General features: G+C 48.6%; 11 non-coding genes and 1 pseudogene across 11 annotated transcripts; 3 read left to right on the top strand and 9 right to left on the bottom strand.

Annotated features, from left to right (window-relative positions):
• Window positions 1–4954: 4954 nt before the first annotated feature.
• LOC134992420 (U1 spliceosomal RNA) lies at window positions 4955–5118 on the bottom strand. Its single transcript, XR_010196592.1, has one exon. It is a non-coding gene; the product is annotated as a U1 spliceosomal RNA (small nuclear RNA).
• Window positions 5119–5789: 671 nt separating this feature from the next.
• Window positions 5790–5952, bottom strand: LOC134991937 (U1 spliceosomal RNA). The gene has a single exon (XR_010196149.1). It is a non-coding gene; the product is annotated as a U1 spliceosomal RNA (small nuclear RNA).
• Window positions 5953–6104: 152 nt separating this feature from the next.
• LOC134992260 (U1 spliceosomal RNA) lies at window positions 6105–6268 on the bottom strand. Its single transcript, XR_010196443.1, has one exon. It is a non-coding gene; the product is annotated as a U1 spliceosomal RNA (small nuclear RNA).
• Window positions 6269–6936: 668 nt separating this feature from the next.
• LOC134992571 (U1 spliceosomal RNA) lies at window positions 6937–7100 on the bottom strand. Its single transcript, XR_010196715.1, has one exon. It is a non-coding gene; the product is annotated as a U1 spliceosomal RNA (small nuclear RNA).
• Window positions 7101–7252: 152 nt separating this feature from the next.
• Window positions 7253–7416, bottom strand: LOC134992139 (U1 spliceosomal RNA). Its single transcript, XR_010196328.1, has one exon. It is a non-coding gene; the product is annotated as a U1 spliceosomal RNA (small nuclear RNA).
• A 670-nt stretch (window positions 7417–8086) lies between these two features.
• Window positions 8087–8249, bottom strand: LOC134991920 (U1 spliceosomal RNA). Its single transcript, XR_010196138.1, has one exon. It is a non-coding gene; the product is annotated as a U1 spliceosomal RNA (small nuclear RNA).
• A 152-nt stretch (window positions 8250–8401) lies between these two features.
• On the bottom strand, window positions 8402–8565 carry LOC134992158 (U1 spliceosomal RNA). Its single transcript, XR_010196346.1, has one exon. It is a non-coding gene; the product is annotated as a U1 spliceosomal RNA (small nuclear RNA).
• Window positions 8566–9267: 702 nt separating this feature from the next.
• Window positions 9268–9402, bottom strand: LOC134991926 (U1 spliceosomal RNA; annotated as a pseudogene).
• A 152-nt stretch (window positions 9403–9554) lies between these two features.
• On the bottom strand, window positions 9555–9718 carry LOC134992289 (U1 spliceosomal RNA). Its single transcript, XR_010196471.1, has one exon. It is a non-coding gene; the product is annotated as a U1 spliceosomal RNA (small nuclear RNA).
• A 2361-nt stretch (window positions 9719–12079) lies between these two features.
• Window positions 12080–12235, top strand: LOC134991962 (U1 spliceosomal RNA). Its single transcript, XR_010196161.1, has one exon. It is a non-coding gene; the product is annotated as a U1 spliceosomal RNA (small nuclear RNA).
• A 674-nt stretch (window positions 12236–12909) lies between these two features.
• LOC134992338 (U1 spliceosomal RNA) lies at window positions 12910–13073 on the top strand. The gene has a single exon (XR_010196517.1). It is a non-coding gene; the product is annotated as a U1 spliceosomal RNA (small nuclear RNA).
• A 152-nt stretch (window positions 13074–13225) lies between these two features.
• LOC134991898 (U1 spliceosomal RNA) lies at window positions 13226–13388 on the top strand. Its single transcript, XR_010196118.1, has one exon. It is a non-coding gene; the product is annotated as a U1 spliceosomal RNA (small nuclear RNA).
• Window positions 13389–16109: the final 2721 nt, after the last annotated feature.

Genomic DNA, 16109 nt, shown 5'->3' with positions numbered 1-16109 from the left:
CGTGTAGATGAAGCACTAACAGGAGGCTTTAAAATTTTCATTCTAGTGTCTTTCGTTTGGGAGAAAAATGCAAAGGTACAATACAGCTTTTCCTTGCCGATATCTCTCTTTTGCAAAGAGCTAGGCATTGGAAAATTCAGGGCTATAACGTGTAGATGAAGCACTAACAGTAGGCTTTAAAATTTTCATTCCCAATGGGGATGGCTTCCCGGGAGGTAACCCCTATTGAGTGAAGGGAGTATATAGGATACGACCCAGTGGTACCTGACGACATAGATACTAACAGCTATTTAATAACATTACGCTAGAAAGTGATTATTAGCAACATATATATCTATATAAACAACCCCGCCAGGGTTGTGCCTTCAAAAATAATCACACACGGACACGCTTTTTAAACCTTTTTTTCACATCTCTTTATTCTTCTTATGCACATGTATGTTAGTTCTGTGATTTTAACATTTATGTTTCACTGCAGTTTGGGATAATAATATTAATATTTATCCAATTTTAATACATACTTAATAAAGGTTATATTTTATGATTCATTCATTCTGTCCAGTGCGTCAACAGTGCAGATTTCTTCTTGTTTTTTCTCCCAAATTCTATAACAATGACAGTAAATGTTGTTTCTTTTCAAACAGAACTTTCTTGACCATGCTACTTGCTTGAAAGATCTGGGAGCACATGGAAAACAGTACAAACCATGCAGTATCACAAGAGCCTTTATTTGATCTTTCATGAAGATAGAGCAGAATTGAGGACACGTCAACAATTTCTGCCGAAGGTGGTTCATCTTTCCACATGGTGCCTTTGGCCACTGACACCTTCGTTGAGTCAAAGTCTCTGGCTGTGGTCAGAACTTTGAAAATTTATGTCACCAGAACGGTTCAGATTAGGAAAACAGAGGCTCTGTTTGTCCTGTATGCTCCCAACAGGATTGGGTGTCCTGCTTCCATGTAGACCATTATGCGCTGGATCTGTGGTAAGATTCAGCATGCTCATTCCATGGCAGGATTGCCGTTACTGAATTAGGTGAAGACCCATTCTACTAGAAAGGTGGGTTCATCCTGGGCAGCTGGTCGGGGAGTCTCGGCATTGCAACTTTGCCGAGCAGCTATTTAGTAAACACTTTTGCTAAGTTTTACAAGTTTGATACCTTGGCTGATGATAACCTCAAGTTGGGTCATTCGACTGCAGAGTCGTACGCACTCTCCCACCCGTTCAAGAGCTTTGGTATAACCCCATGGTTCTTAATGTGACCCCAGCATCCTCTAGGTCGTATGAGAAAATAGGATTTTAATACCTACCGGTAAATCCTTTTCTCTTAGTCCGTAGAGGATGCTGGGCACCCGTCCCAGTCCATACTGTGTCTGCAGTTATTACTTGTGGTTATACACATGTTATGTTATGGTTCTGGTCAGCTTTTTGCTGCAATTGTTCATGCCGTTGGCTTGTGTTCTGTTGAATGCCACGTTCTGCGGCATGCTTAAGGTGTGAGCTGGTAAGATGCTCACCTTAGTTTAACAATAAATCCTTTCCTCGAAATGTCCGTCTCCCTGGGCACAGTTCCTATAACTGGAGTCTGGAGGAGGGGCATAGAGGGAGGAGCCAGTTCACACCCTTTGAAAGTCTTAAAGTGCCCATGTCTCTTGCGGATCCCGTCTATACCCCATGGTTCTTAATGTGACCCCAGCATCCTCTACGGACTAAGAGAAAAGGATGCCCTTGCGCACTATCCTGACTTCTCCTCCCGTCTGCTTACTTTGTGCCTTCCAACGCACAATGCGAACTACAGGTGGTGCTGCAGGGCCCACACCCTTTTACTTGCCTTACAGAACAGCTCTGGAGCTGTTACAGTGCCCAGCTGCTGCAAGAAATCAGCTTGAATGCTTCAGGGGATGGGGCATGGCCAACATGAGCCCCACACCAAAGGAGGGTGGGGGTGTTTAATGCGAACTAGGGGTCATCCAAGCACCGCAAAAGGCCGCCATGCCCTGCATGCCCCTTTTCTCTTTTCATATGCAGATGAGGGTTCCAGCCAACTTTGGCCCACATCTTGGATGACATCACCGTATGCAAATCCGTCTTCTGCAGACCTTCCCCCAGGAATGCTTGTACTAGTTGTTGCATATGGTTTGATATTTGATGGTGCTTCAATATTAGGCAGCCTTCCACCCTCCCATGTTCATCTGAACAGATGTGGTCTCCCTGCAGTTGTTGTCCCCAGACGAGAGTTCCCTTGTGCGTCCTCAGTTGAATCTCCTTAACTTGACGGGGGAGGGGCTGCCCGAGCAGCCACCCTCCCCAGCCCTATCCCAACTCATACTTATTTTGCATATGAGATCTCTTGATCATGAAGATTGTTCTCACAGGGTGAGGTTCATCCATTATATTTTAAAATAGGAAGGTACAAATTACATATTTGAATTGCATCTATGTGCTGGATTCAAATGTCCCCCCCCCCTTCCTTTCTCAATTGTGCCCGTCAGCAGCTATTCTAAGGTTGCTGCCAATGGGTGTGACACATTAATTTCTTCTGTGGGGTACACTGGACTCCACAAGGATTCACATTGGGGTGTAGAGTAGGATCTTGATCTGAGGCACCAACCGGCTCAAAGCTTTTGACTGTTCCCAAGATGCTCAGCGCATCCTCCTCTATAACCCCGCTTCCATGAACAGGGAGCTCAGTTTGTAGTTGGTGCCTTCAGTAGCAGGCCACTTAACAGGGGCCTGCCTCAGGCAGCCTATTCTTAGCTATTAATTTTGACAAGAAAAGAAGAACTTGTTTTATGAGAATCTACAAGGGCTGCAGCAGGCTAGGTCTAATAGACATCTTTACTGCAGCTTCATCACTCCCAGCGGCGCTGTATACTCCCGTGCCCTGGTTGCTGGGTCACTGCAGCGGAGGCTCCAGTTTCTTCCTAAGGTCAGTCACACACACACCGCCCTTCCGGATCACGAGGCCGCTGATGAAGGGGAGCGTGGCCGTAGGGGGTGGACCGTGTGCGCACTGGCGTGGACACTGATTACTGGGCAGCCGCTCCACTAGCCACCAGGTACAGTTAAGGAGCACAGGTCTGGGAGTTTTACTCCTATATTAACCCAATTTTGTACTGCCCGCAGCGCATTGTGATAGGTAATAGGGCCTGATTCAGGTTGGAATGCAATCACAATAAGCGATCCAACTGCAAAAATTGCTAACAGCATACGCATGTGCCTGCATTTTCTGCGGCACCCCGCAGAGAATGCGATCGCCTCTGCCTGTCAATCGGGGCGGGGGGGGGAGAGGGGGGTCAGCAACACTCCATTTCCAAGTCAGGGATGGAGCGGTGCGGGGGCAAGGCTTCAAAATGGGGTCTGCAACGGAGGAGACACAGGGGGCGTGGTCACAGCGGCTGTATGACATCACATTCAGCCGCTGTGATCACAAATATGGTGGCGGCTTCCTGCGCGCACATACAGTTTGCACCAGCAGGAGGCTACACCATTTTTTATGATCACGCTGAACTGCAGTGCGACTGCAATTACAGCATGGTCAAGAATGGAGGCGTCATGCTGGGTGGCCATGCCCTGTCACTGTGCAGGAGCCAGCACCGCACACACACTAGTCCCCGGGTGCAGCCCCCAACCCCCGGGACACCCGGAGCAACAAAATGTAGATTCAGGCCACCAGGCCACGCCCCTACCTATGAAACCATGCCTCCTTTTTACCATTGCGCTGCTTATCTGCGCGCACTGCATTACAATCTCCTTCGCCACCTCTCTGGGTGTCACCAGTGATAGTGACACCTCTGCCATGCTTGTAGCAGCTGGTCCTAAGATCTACGCCTCAAGCCCTGAGTGTTTGCCCTTGTGACTTGTTGATCATCATAGCGAAGCAGATGCTTACAGAAAACTGCAGGGGCTTAGATTGAAAATAAAAAAATTGATGGGTATAAGGTAGAGAGGAGCGGGTTCGGTTCTCCGAGAACCGAATTCCCGACGAACTCCATGTGGTTTACACTGGTCCGAGGCAGGCTCGGTTGTTCCCGCCTGACTCGGAAAACCTGAACAAGGGAAAATGTCATCATCCCGCTGTCGGATTCTCTCGAGATTCGGATTCCATATAAAGAGCTGCGCGTTGCCGCCATTTTTACTCGTGCATTGAAGAAAGAGCGGAGAGGACGTGGCTATGTTCTCTCAGTGGAAATCTCAATATCAGTGCTCAGTATCAGTGGTTACTTATTGCTGCTCAGTAATACTAGTAGTGTGTCTCTCCTGCTCAGTGTCAGTTCTCAGTAGTATCCTCATCAGTGCTCAGTATCACTGCTCATTGTCTTGTGCTGCATTGTGGTGCTCAGCATACTACAGTACATTACTAATAGTCCAGTGCTGCATCTTGCTGCTCAGTGTCAGTTCTAGTATCCTCATCAGTGCTCACTATCACTGCTCATTACATTGTGGTGTTCTGTATACTACAGTAACATAGTAATATAGTAACATATAGTAACATAGTTTTTGAGGTTGAATAGAGGCAAATTGCCCATCGTGTTCAACCTGTTTTAAGTTGTGATGATTCTACATACTTGCTGAATAATGTTTTATGACTAGTTAGCTACTATAACTCATGTTACCCCCGGATTAACCATGTTGATATTTTAAGTATTATAACCTTGGATAGCTTTTTCATTCAGAAATGTATCCATTCCTTTTTTAAATCCAATTACAGAGTCCGCCATTACCACCTTCCCTGGCAGGGAATTCCACATCCTGATTGCCCTAACAGTGAACATCATAGTATCTCACCTGGCAGGTAAGTAGGAGTTGGGCTAGAGCTGTGGAGGATTGCTGCTCGGGCACCCCCTGTCAAGTGAAGGAGATCCAACTGAGGCAGCACAAGGGAACTCTCGAAAGAAGAACAAGGCTAGAGGAAGATCTGAGACAAAGAAATCTGACTTTTACCAGAGCTGACCAGAGGAAAGCACAAACGCAGTCCCCCACTACCACAAATAATGCAGTCGAGTTTCCCACATTTGGGGAAATCACAGGGGTCAGCATACCCAGAGTGCAATGAATGAACCTCACCCTGGGAGAACAATCTTCATGACCATGGTATCTCCTATGCAAAATAAGTATGATTTGGGATAGGGCTGGGGAGGGCCGCTGCTCAGGCACATCTCTGTCAAGTAAAGGAGATTCAACTGAGGCAACACAAGGGAACTCTCATCTGGGGACAACAACTGCAGGGAGAACACATATTTTCAGATGAACATGGGAGGGCAGAAGGCTGCCTAACACTGAAGCACCCCCAAACAACAAACCAAATGCAACTACTAGTGCAAGCATTCCTGGGGGAAGGCCTGCAGCAGATGGATTTGCATATGGTGATGTCATCCAAGCAGTGGGTCAAAGTTGGCTTCAAACCTCGTCTGCATATGAAAATAAAAAAGGGGTGTGCAGGGCATGGCGGCCTTTTGCGGCGCTTGGATGACCCCTAGTTTGCATTAAACACCTCCACCTTCCTTCGGTGTGGGGCTCATGTTGGCTATGCCCCAGCCCCTGAAGCATTCAAGCTGATTTCTTGCAGCAGCTGGGCACTGTAACAGCTCCAGAGCTGCTCTGTAAAGCAAGTAAAAGGGTGTGGGCCCTGCAGCACTACCTGTAGTTTGCATTGTGCGTTGGAAGGCACAAAGTAAGCAGACGGGAGAAGTCAGGATAGTGCACAAGGGCATAGAAGGGAGCGGCTCAAGAAAAGAGAAGTGGAAACAGACAGCAAACTAGGCTGGAGAGAGACCTGAGACAAAGAGATCTGAATTATACGAGAGCCGACCAGAGGAAACACAAATTATGTAATCAAGTGTCCCACATTTGGGGAAATCGTAGGAGCAGCACACCCAGAGTGCATTGGGTGAGCCTTGCCCTGGGAGAAGCACCTTCCTGATCATAGTATCTCACCTGGCAGGTAAGTAGGAGTTGGGCTAGAGCTGGGGAGGGTCGCTGTTCGGGCACCCCCCTGTCAAGTGAAGGAGATCCAACTGAGGCAGCACAAGGAAACTCTCGAAAAAAGAACAAGGCTAGAGGAAGATCTGAGACAAAGAAATCTGACTTTTACCAGAGCTGACCAGAGGAAAGCACAAACACAGTCCCCCACTACCACAAATAATGCAGTCGAGTTTCCCACATTTGGGGAAATGACAGGGGTCAGCATACCCAGAATGCAATGAATGAACCTCACCCTGGGAGAACAATCTTCATGACAATGGTATCTCCTATGCAAAATAAGTATGATTTGGGATAGGGCTGGGGAGGGCCGCTGCTCAGGCACATCTCTGTCAAGTAAAGGAGATTCAACTGAGGCAGCACAAGGGAACTCTCATCTGGGGACAACAACTGCAGGGAGAACACATATTTTCAGATGAACATGGGAGAGCAGAAGGCTGCCTAATACTGAAGCACCCCCAAACAACAAACCAAATGCAACAACTAGTACAAGCATTCCTGGGAAAAGGTCTGCAGAAGACGGATTTGCATACGGTGATGTCATCCAAGCAGTGGGCCACAGTTGGCTGGAACCCTCATCTGCATATGAAAAGAGAAAAGGGGTATGCAGGGCATGGCGGCCTTTTGCGGCGCTTGGATGACCCTTAGTTCGCATTAAACACCTCCACCCTCCGTCGGTGTGGGGCTCATGTTGGCTATGCCCCAGCCCCTGAAGCATTCAAGCTGATTTCTTGCAGCAGCTGGGCACTGTAACAGCTCCAGAGCTGCTCTGTAAGGCAAGTAAAAGGGTGTTGGCCCTGCAGCACTACCTGTAATTTGCATTGTGCGTTGGAAGGCACAAAGTAAGCAGACAGGAGAAGTCAGGAGAGTGCACAAGGGCAAGGGCAGGGGCTCAAGAAAAGAGAAGTGGAAACAGACAGCAAACTAGGCTGGAGAGAGACCTGAGACAAAGAGATCTGAATTATACGAGTAGCCGACCAGAGGAAACACAAATTATGTAGTCAAGTGTCCCACATTTGGGGAAATCGTAGGAGCAGCACACCCAGAGTGCAATGGGTGAGCCTTGCCCTGGGAGAAGCACCTTCCTGATCATAGTATCTCACCTGGCAGGTAAGTAGGAGTTGGGCTAGAGCTGGGGAGGGTCGCTGCTCGGGCACCCCCCTGTCAAGTGAAGGAAATCCAACTGAGGCAGCACAAGGAAACTCTCAAAAAAAGAACAAGGCTAGAGGAAGATCTGAGACAAAGAAATCTGACTTTTACCAGAGCTGACCAGAGGAAAGCACAAACACAGTCCCCCACTACCACAAATAATGCAGTCGAGTTTCCCACATTTGGGGAAATCACAGGGGTCAGCATACCCAGAATGCAATGAATGAACCTCACCCTGGAAGAACAATCTTCATGACCATGGTATCTCCTATGCAAAATAAGTATGATTTGGGATAGGGCTGGGGAGGGCCGCTGCTCAGGCACATCTCTGTCAAGTAAAGGAGATTCAACTGAGGCAGCACAAGAGAACTCTCATCTGGGGACAACAACTGCCGGGAGAACACATATTTTCAGATGAACATGGGAGAGCAGAAGGCTGCCTAATACTGAAGCACCCCAAACAACAAACCAAATGCAACAACTAGTACAAGCATTCCTGGGGGAAGGTCTGCAGAAGACGTATTTGCATACGGTGATGTCATCCAAGCAGTGGGCCAAAGTTGGCTGGAACCCTCATCTGCATATGAAAAGAGAAAAGGGGTATGCAGGGCATGGCGGCCTTTTGCGGCGCTTGGATGACCCTTAGTTCGCATTAAACACCTCCACCCTCCGTCGGTGTGGGGCTCATGTTGGCTATGCCCCAGCCCCTGAAGCATTCAAGCTGATTTCTTGCAGCAGCTGGGCACTGTAACAGCTCCAGAGCTGCTCTGAAAGGCAAGTAAAAGGGTGTGGGCCCTGCAGCACTACCTGTAGTTTGCATTGTGCGTTGGAAGGCACAAAGTAAGCAGACAGGAGAAGTCAGGAGAGTGCACAAGGGCATAGAAGGCAGCGGCTCAAGAAAAGAGAAGTGGAAACAGACAGCAAACTAGGCTGGAGAGAGACCTGAGACAAAGAGATCTGAATTATACGAGAGCCGACCAGGGGAAACGCAAATTATGCAGTCAAGTTTCCCACATTTGGGGAAATCGCAGGAGCAGCACACCCAGAGTGCAATGGGTGAGCCTTGCCCTGGGAGAAGCACCTTCATGATCATAGTATCTCACCTGGCAGTTATGTAGGAGTTGGGCTAGAGCTGGGGAGGGTCGCTGCTCGGGTACCCCCCTGTCAAGTGAAGGAGATCAAACTGAGGCAGCACAATGGAACTCTCGAAAGAAGAACAAGGCTAGAGGAAGATCTGAGACAAAGAAATCTGACTTTTACCAGAGCTGACCAGAGGAAAACACAAACACAGTCCCCCACTACCACAAATAATGCAGTTGAGTTTCCCACATTTGGGGAAATCACAGGGGTCAGCATACACAGAATGCAATGAATGAACCTCACCCTGGGAGAACAATCTTTATGACCATGGTATCTCCTATGCAAAATAAGTATGATTTGGGATAGGGCTGGGGAGGGCCGTTGCTCAGGCACATCTCTGTCAAGTAAAGGAGATTCAACTGAGGCAGCACAAGGGAACTCTCATCTGGGGACAACAACTGCCGGGAGAACACATATTTTCAGATGAACATGGGAGGGCAGAAGGCTGCCTAATACTGAAGCACCCCCAAACAACAAACCAAATGCAACAACTAGTACAAGCATTCCTGGGGGAAGGTCTGCAGAAGATGGATTTGCATACAGTGATGTCATCCAAGCAGTGGGCCAAAGTTGGCTGGAACCCTCATCTGCATATGAAAAGAGAAAAGGGGTATGCAGGGCATGGCGGCCTTTTGCGGCGCTTGGATGACCCTTAGTTCGCATTAAACACCTCCACCCTCCGTCGGTGTGGGGCTCATGTTGGCTATGCCCCAGCCCCTGAAGCATTCAAGCTGATTTCTTGCAGCAGCTGGGCACTGTAACAGCTCCAGAGCTGCTCTGTAAGGCAAGTAAAAGGGTGTGGGCCCTGCAGCACTACCTGTAGTTTGCATTGTGCATCGGAAGGCACAAAGTAAGCAGACAGGAGGAGAAGTCAGGATAGTGCACAAGGGTATAGAAGGGAGGGGCTCAAGAAAAAAGAAGTGGAAACAGACAGCAAACTAGGCTGGAGAGAGACCTGAGACAAAGAGATCTGAATTATATGAGAGCCGACTAGGGGAAACACAAATTATGCAATCAAGTTTCCCATATTTGGGGAAATCGCAGGGGCAGCACACCCAGAGTGCAATGGGTGAGCCTTGCCCTGGGAGAAGCAACTTCATGATCATAGTATCTCACCTGGCAGGTTAGTAGGAGTTGGGCTAGAGCTGGGGAGGGTCGCTGCTCGGGCACCCCCCTGTCAAGTGAAGGAGATCCAACTGAGGCAGCACAAGGGAACTCTTGAAAGAAGAACAAGGCTAGAGGAAGATCTGAGACAAAGAAATCTGACTTTTACCAGAGCTGACCAGAGGAAAGCACAAACACAGTCCCCCACTACCACAAATAATGCAGTTGAGTTTCCCACATTTGGGGAAATCACAGAGGTCAGCATACCCAGAACGCAATGAATGAACCTAACCCTGGGAGAACAATCTTCATGACCATGGTATCTCTTATGCAAAATAAGTATGATTTGGGATAGGGCTGGGGAGGGCCGCTGCTCAGGCACATCTCTGTCAAGTAAAGGAGATTCAACTGAGGCAGCACAAGGGAACTCTCATCTGGGGACAACAACTGCAGGGAGAACACATATTTTCAGATGAACATGGGAGGGCAGAAGGCTGCCTAATACTGAAGCACCCCCAAACAACAAACCAAATGCAACAACTAGTGCAAGCATTCCTGGGGGAAGGCCTGCCGCAGATGGATTTGCATATGGTGATGTCATCCAAGCAGTGGGTCAAAGTTGGCTTCAACCCTCGTCTGCATATGAAAAGAGAAAAGGGGCATGCAGGGCATGGCGGCCTTTTGCGGCGCTTGGCTGACCCCTAGTTTGCATTAAACACCTCCACCCTCCGTCGGTGTGGGGCTCATGTTGGCTATGCCCCAGCCCCTGAAGCATTCAAGCTGATTTCTTGCTGCAGCTGGGCACTGTAACAGCTCCAGAGCTGCTCTGTAAGGCAAGTAAAAGGGTGTGGGCCCTGCAGCACTACCTGTAGTTTGCATTGTGCGTTGGAAGGCACAAAGTAAGCAGACAGGAGAAGTCTGGAGAGTGCACAAGGGCATAGAAGGCAGCGGCTCAAGAAAAGAGAAGTGGAAACAGACAGCAAACTAGGCTGGAGAGAGACCTGAGACAAAGAGATCTGAATTATACGAGAGCCGACCAGGGGAAACACAAATTATGCAGTCAAGTTTCCCACAGGAGTATATAGGATACGACCCAGTGGTACCTGACGACATAGATACTAACAGCTATTTAATAACATTACGCTAGAAAGTGATTATTAGCAACATATATATCTATATAAACAACCCCGCCAGGGTTGTGCCTTCAAAAATAATCACACACGGACACGCTTTTTAAACCTTTTTTTCACATCTCTTTATTCTTCTTATGCACATGTATGTTAGTTCTGTGATTTTAACCTTTATGTTTCACTGCAGTTTGGGATAATAATATTAATATTTATCCAATTTTAATACATACTTAATAAAGGTTATATTTTATGATTCATTCATTCTGTCCAGTGCGTCAACAGTGCAGATTTCTTCTTGTTTTTTCTCCCAAATTCTATAACAATGACAGTAAATGTTGTTTCTTTTCAAACAGAACTTTCTTGACCATGCTTCTTGCTTGAAAGATCTGGGAGCACATGGAAAACAGTACAAACCATGCAGTATCACAAGAGCCTTTATTTGATATTTCATGAAGATAGAGCAGAATTGAGGACACGTCAACTATTTCTGCCGAAGGTGGTTCATCTTTCCACATGGTGCCTTTGGCCACTGACACCTTCGTTGAGTCAAAGTCTCTGGCTGTGGTCAGAACTTTGAAAATTTATGTCACCAGAACGGTTCAGATTAGGAAAACAGAGGCTCTGTTTGTCCTGTATGCTCCCAACAGGATTGGGTGTCCTGCTTCCATGTAGACAATTATGCGCTGGATCTGTGGTAAGATTCAGCATGCTCATTCCACGGCAGGATTGCCGTTACTGAATTAGGTGAAGACCCATTCTACTAGAAAGGTGGGTTCATCCTGGGCAGCTGGTCGGGGAGTCTCGGCATTGCAACTTTGCCGAGCAGCTATTTAGTAAACACTTTTGCTAAGTTTTACAAGTTTTAGAGTAAAGGAGATTCAACTGAGGCAGCACAAGGGAACTCTCATCTGGGGACAACAACTGCAGTGAGAACACATATTTTCAGATGAACATGGGAGGGCAGAAGGCTGCCTAATACTGAAGCACCCCCAAACAACAAACCAAATGCAACAACTAGTACAAGCATTCCTGGGGGAAGGTCTGCAGAAGACGGATATGCATATAGTGATGTCATCCAAGCAGTGGGCCAAAGTTGGCTGGAACCCTCATCTGCATATGAAAAGAGAAAAGGGGTATGCAGGGCATGGCGGCCTTTTGCGGCGCTTGGATGACCCTTAGTTCGCATTAAACACCCCCACCCTCCTTCGGTGTGGGGCTCATGTTGGCCATGCCCCAGCCCCTGAAGCATTCAAGCTGATTTCTTGCAGCAGCTTGGCACTGTAACAGCTCCAGAGCTGCTCTGTAAGGCAAGTAAAAGGGTGTGGGCCCTGCAGCACTACCTGTAGTTTGCATTGTGCATTGGAAGGCACAAAGTAAGCAGACAGGAGGAGAAGTCAGGATAGTCCACAAGGGTATAGAAGGGAGGGGCTCAAGAAAAAAGAAGTGGAAACAGACAGCAAACTAGGCTGGAGAGAGACCTGAGACAAAGAGATCTGAATTATATGAGAGCCGACCAGGGGAAACATAAATTATGCAGTCAAGTTTCCCACATTTGGGGAAATCGCAGGGGCAGCACACCCAGGTGAGATACTATAATCAGGAAGGTGCTTCTCCCAGGGCAAGGCTCACCCATTGCACACTGGGTGTGCTGCTCCTACGATTTCCCCAAATGTGGGACACTTGACTGCATAATTTGTGTTTCCTCTGGTCGGCTCTCGTATAATTCAGATCTCTTTGTCTCAGGTCTCTCTCCAGCCTAGTTTGCTCTCTGTTTCCACTTCTTTTTTCTTGAGCCCCTCCCTTCTATACCCTTGTGCACTATCCTGACTTCTCCTCCCGTCTGCTTACTTTGTGCCTTCCAATGCACAATGCAAACTACAGGTAGTGCTGCAGGGCCCACACCCTTTTACTTGCCTTACAGAGCAGCTCTGGAGCTGTTACAGTGCCCAGCTGCTGCAAGAAATCAGCTTGAATGCTTCATGGGATGGGGCATGGCCAACATGAGCCCCACACCAAAGGAGGGTGGGGGTGTTTAATGCGATCTAGGGGTCATCCAAGCACCGCAAAAGGCCGCCATGCCCTGCACGCCCCTTTTCTCTTTTCATATGCAGATGAGGGTTGAAGCCAACTTTGACCCACTGCTTGGATAACATCACCATATGCAAATCCATCTGCTGCAGGCCTTCCCCCAGGAATGCTTGCACTAGTTGTTGCATTTGGTTTGTTGTTTGGGGGTGCTTCAGTATTAGGCAGCCTTCTGCCCTCCCATGTTCATCTGAAAATATGTGTTCTCCCTGCAGTTGTTGTCCCCATATGAGAGTTCCCTTGTGCTGCCTCAGTTGAATCTCCTTTACTTGACAGAGATGTGCCTGAGCAGCGGCCCTCCCCAGCCCTATCCCAAATCATACTTATTTTGCATAGGAGACACCATGGTCATGAAAATTGTTCACCCAGGGTGAGGTTCATTCATTGCATTCTGGGTATGCTGACCCCTGTGATTTACCCAAATGTGGGAAACTCGCCTGCATTATTTGTGGTAGTTGGGGACTGTGTTTGTGTTTTCCGCTGGTCAGCTCTGGTAAAAGTCAGATTTCTTTGTCTCAGATCTTCCTCTAGCCTTGTTCTTCTTTCGAGAGTTCCATTGTGCTGCCTCAGTTGGATCTCCTTCACTTGACAGGGGGGTGCCCGAGCAGCGACCCTCCCCAGCTCTAGCCCAACTCCTACTTACCTGCCAGGTGAGATACTATGATCTTGAAGGTGCTTCTCCCAGGGCAAGGCTCAACCATTGCACTCTGGGTGTGCTGCCCCTGCGATTTCCCCAAATATGGGAAACTTGACTGCATAATTTGTGTTTCCCCTGGTCGGCTCTCGTATAATTCAGATCTCTTTGTCTCAGGTCTCTCTCCAGCCTAGTTTGCTGTCTGTTTCCACTTCTCTTTTCTTGAGCCGCTCCCTTCTATGCCCTTGCGCACTATCCTGACTTCTCCCGTCTGCTTACTTTGTGCCTTCCAACGCACAATGTGAACTACAGGTAGTGCTGCAGGGCCCACACCCTTTTATTTGCCTTACAGAGCAGCTCTGGAGCTGTTACAGTGCCCAGCTGCTGCAAGAAATCAGCTTGAATGCTTCAGGGGCTGGGGCATAGCCAACATGAGCCCCACACCGAAGGAGGGTGGAGGTGTTTAATGCGAACTAGGGGTTATCCAAGCGCCGCAAAAGGCTGCCATGCCCTGCATAACCCTTTTCTCTTTTCATATGCAGATGAGGGTTCCAGCCAACTTTGGCCCACTGCTTGGATGACATCACCGTATGCAAATTCGTCTCCTGCAGACCTTCCCCCAGGAATGCTTGTACTAGTTATTGCATATGGTTTGATATTTGATGGTGCTTCAGTATTAGGCAGCCTTCCGCCCTCCCATGTTCATCTGAAAAAATGTGGTCTCCCTGCAGTTGTTGTCCCCAGACGAGAGTTCCCTTGTGCTTCCTCAGTTGAATCTCCTTAACTTGACGGGGGAGGGGCTTGCCCGAGCAGCCACCCTCCCCAGCCCTATCCCAACTCATACTTATTTTGCATATGAGATCTCTATATCATGAAGATTGTTATCACAGGGTGAAGTTCATCCATTATATTTTAAAATAGGAAGGTTCAAATTACATATTTGAATTGCATCTATGTGCTGGATTCAAATGTCCCCCCCCCTTCCTTTCTCAATTGTGCCCGTCAGCAGCTATTCTAAGGTTGCTGCCAATGGGTGTGACACATTAATTTCTTCTGTGGGGTACACTGGACTCCACAAGGATTCACATTGGGGTGTAGAGTAGGATCTTGATCTGAGGCACCAACCGGCTCAAAGCTTTTGACTGTTCCCAAGATGCTCAGCGCATTCTCCTCTATAACCCCGCTTCCATGAACAGGGAGCTCAGTTTGTAGTTGGTGCCTTCAGTAGCAGGCCACTTAACAGGGGCCTGCCTCAGGCAGCCTATTCTTAGCTATTAATTTTGACAAGAAAATAAGAACTTTTTTTATGAGAATCTACAAGGGCTGCAGCAGGCTAGGTCTAATAGACATCTTTACTGCAGCTTCATCACTCCCAGCGGCGCTGTATACTCCCGTGCCCTGGTTGCTGGGTCACTGCAGCGGAGGCTCCGGTTTCTTCCTAAGGTCAGTCACACACGCACCGCCCTTCCGGATCACGAGGCCGCTGATGAAGGGGAGCGTGGCCGTAGGGGGTGGACCGTGTGCGCACTGGCGTGGACACTGATTACTGGGCAGCCGCTCCACGAGCCACCAGGTACAGTTAAGGAGCACAGGTCTGGGGTTTTTTCTCCCATATTAAACCAATTTTGTACTGCCCGCAGCGCATTGTGATAGGTAATAGGGCCTGATTCAGGTTGGATTGCAATCACAGTAAGCGATCCAACTGCAAAAATTGCTAAGAGCATACGCATGTGCCTGCATTTTCTGCGGCACCCCGCAGAGAATGCGATCGCCTCTGCCTGTCAATCGGGGCAGGGGGGGAGAGGGGGGTCAGCAACACTCCATTTCCAAGTCAGGGATGGAGCGGTGCGGGGGCAAGGCTTCAAAATGGGGTCTGCAACGGAGGAGACACAGGGGGCGTGGTCACAGCGGCTGTATGACATCACATTCAGCCGCTGTGATCACAAAAATGGTGGCGGCTTCCTGCGCGCACATACAGTCTGCACCAGCAGGAGGCTACACCATTTTTTATGATCACGCTGAACTGCAGTGCGACTGCAATTACAGATTGGTCAAGAAGGGAGGCGTCATGCTGGGTGGCCATGTCCTGTCACTGTGCAGGAGCCAGCACCGCTCACACACTAGTCCCCGGGTGCAGCCCCAAACCCCCGGGACACCCGGAGCAACAAAATGTAGATTCAGGCCACCAGGCCACGCCCCTACCTATGAAACCATGCCTCCTTTTTACCATTGCGCTGCTTATCTGCGCGCACTGCATTACAATCTCCTTCGCCACCTCTCTGGGTGTCACCAGTGATAGTGACACCTCTGCCATGCTTGTAGCAGCTGGTCCTAAGATCTACGCCTCAAGCCCTGAGTGTTTGCCCTTGTGACTTGTTGATCATCATAGCGAAGCAGATGCTTACAGAAAACTGCAGGGGCTTAGATTGAAAATAAAAAAATATATGGGTATAAGGTAGAGAGGAGCGGGTTCGGTTCTCCGAGAACCGAATTCCCCACGAACTCCACGTGGTTTACACTGGTCCGAGGCAGGCTCGGTTGTTCCCGCCTGACTAGGAAAACCTGAACAAGGGAAAATGTCATCATCCCGCTGTCGGATTCTCGCGAGATTCGGATTTCATATAAAGAGCTGCGCGTTGCCGCCATTTTTACTCGTGCATTGAAGAGGGAGCGGAGAGGACGTGGCTATGTTCTCTCAGTGGAAATCTCAATATCAGTGCTCAGTATCAGTGGTTACTTATTGCTGCTCAGTAATACTAGTAGTGTGTCTCTCCTGCTCAGTGTCAGTTCTCAGTAGTATCCTCATCAGTGCTCAGTATCACTGCTCATTGTCTTGTGCTGCATTGTGGTGCTCAGCATACTACAGTACATTACTAATAGTCCAG

The sequence above is a fragment of the Pseudophryne corroboree genome, unplaced genomic scaffold, assembly GCF_028390025.1.
Source record: "Pseudophryne corroboree isolate aPseCor3 unplaced genomic scaffold, aPseCor3.hap2 scaffold_121, whole genome shotgun sequence".
Classification (NCBI taxonomy): Eukaryota; Metazoa; Chordata; class Amphibia; order Anura; family Myobatrachidae; genus Pseudophryne; species Pseudophryne corroboree.
The sequence above is the reverse complement of the archived record's forward strand: the minus strand, read 5'-3'. Positions and strand labels throughout refer to the sequence as shown.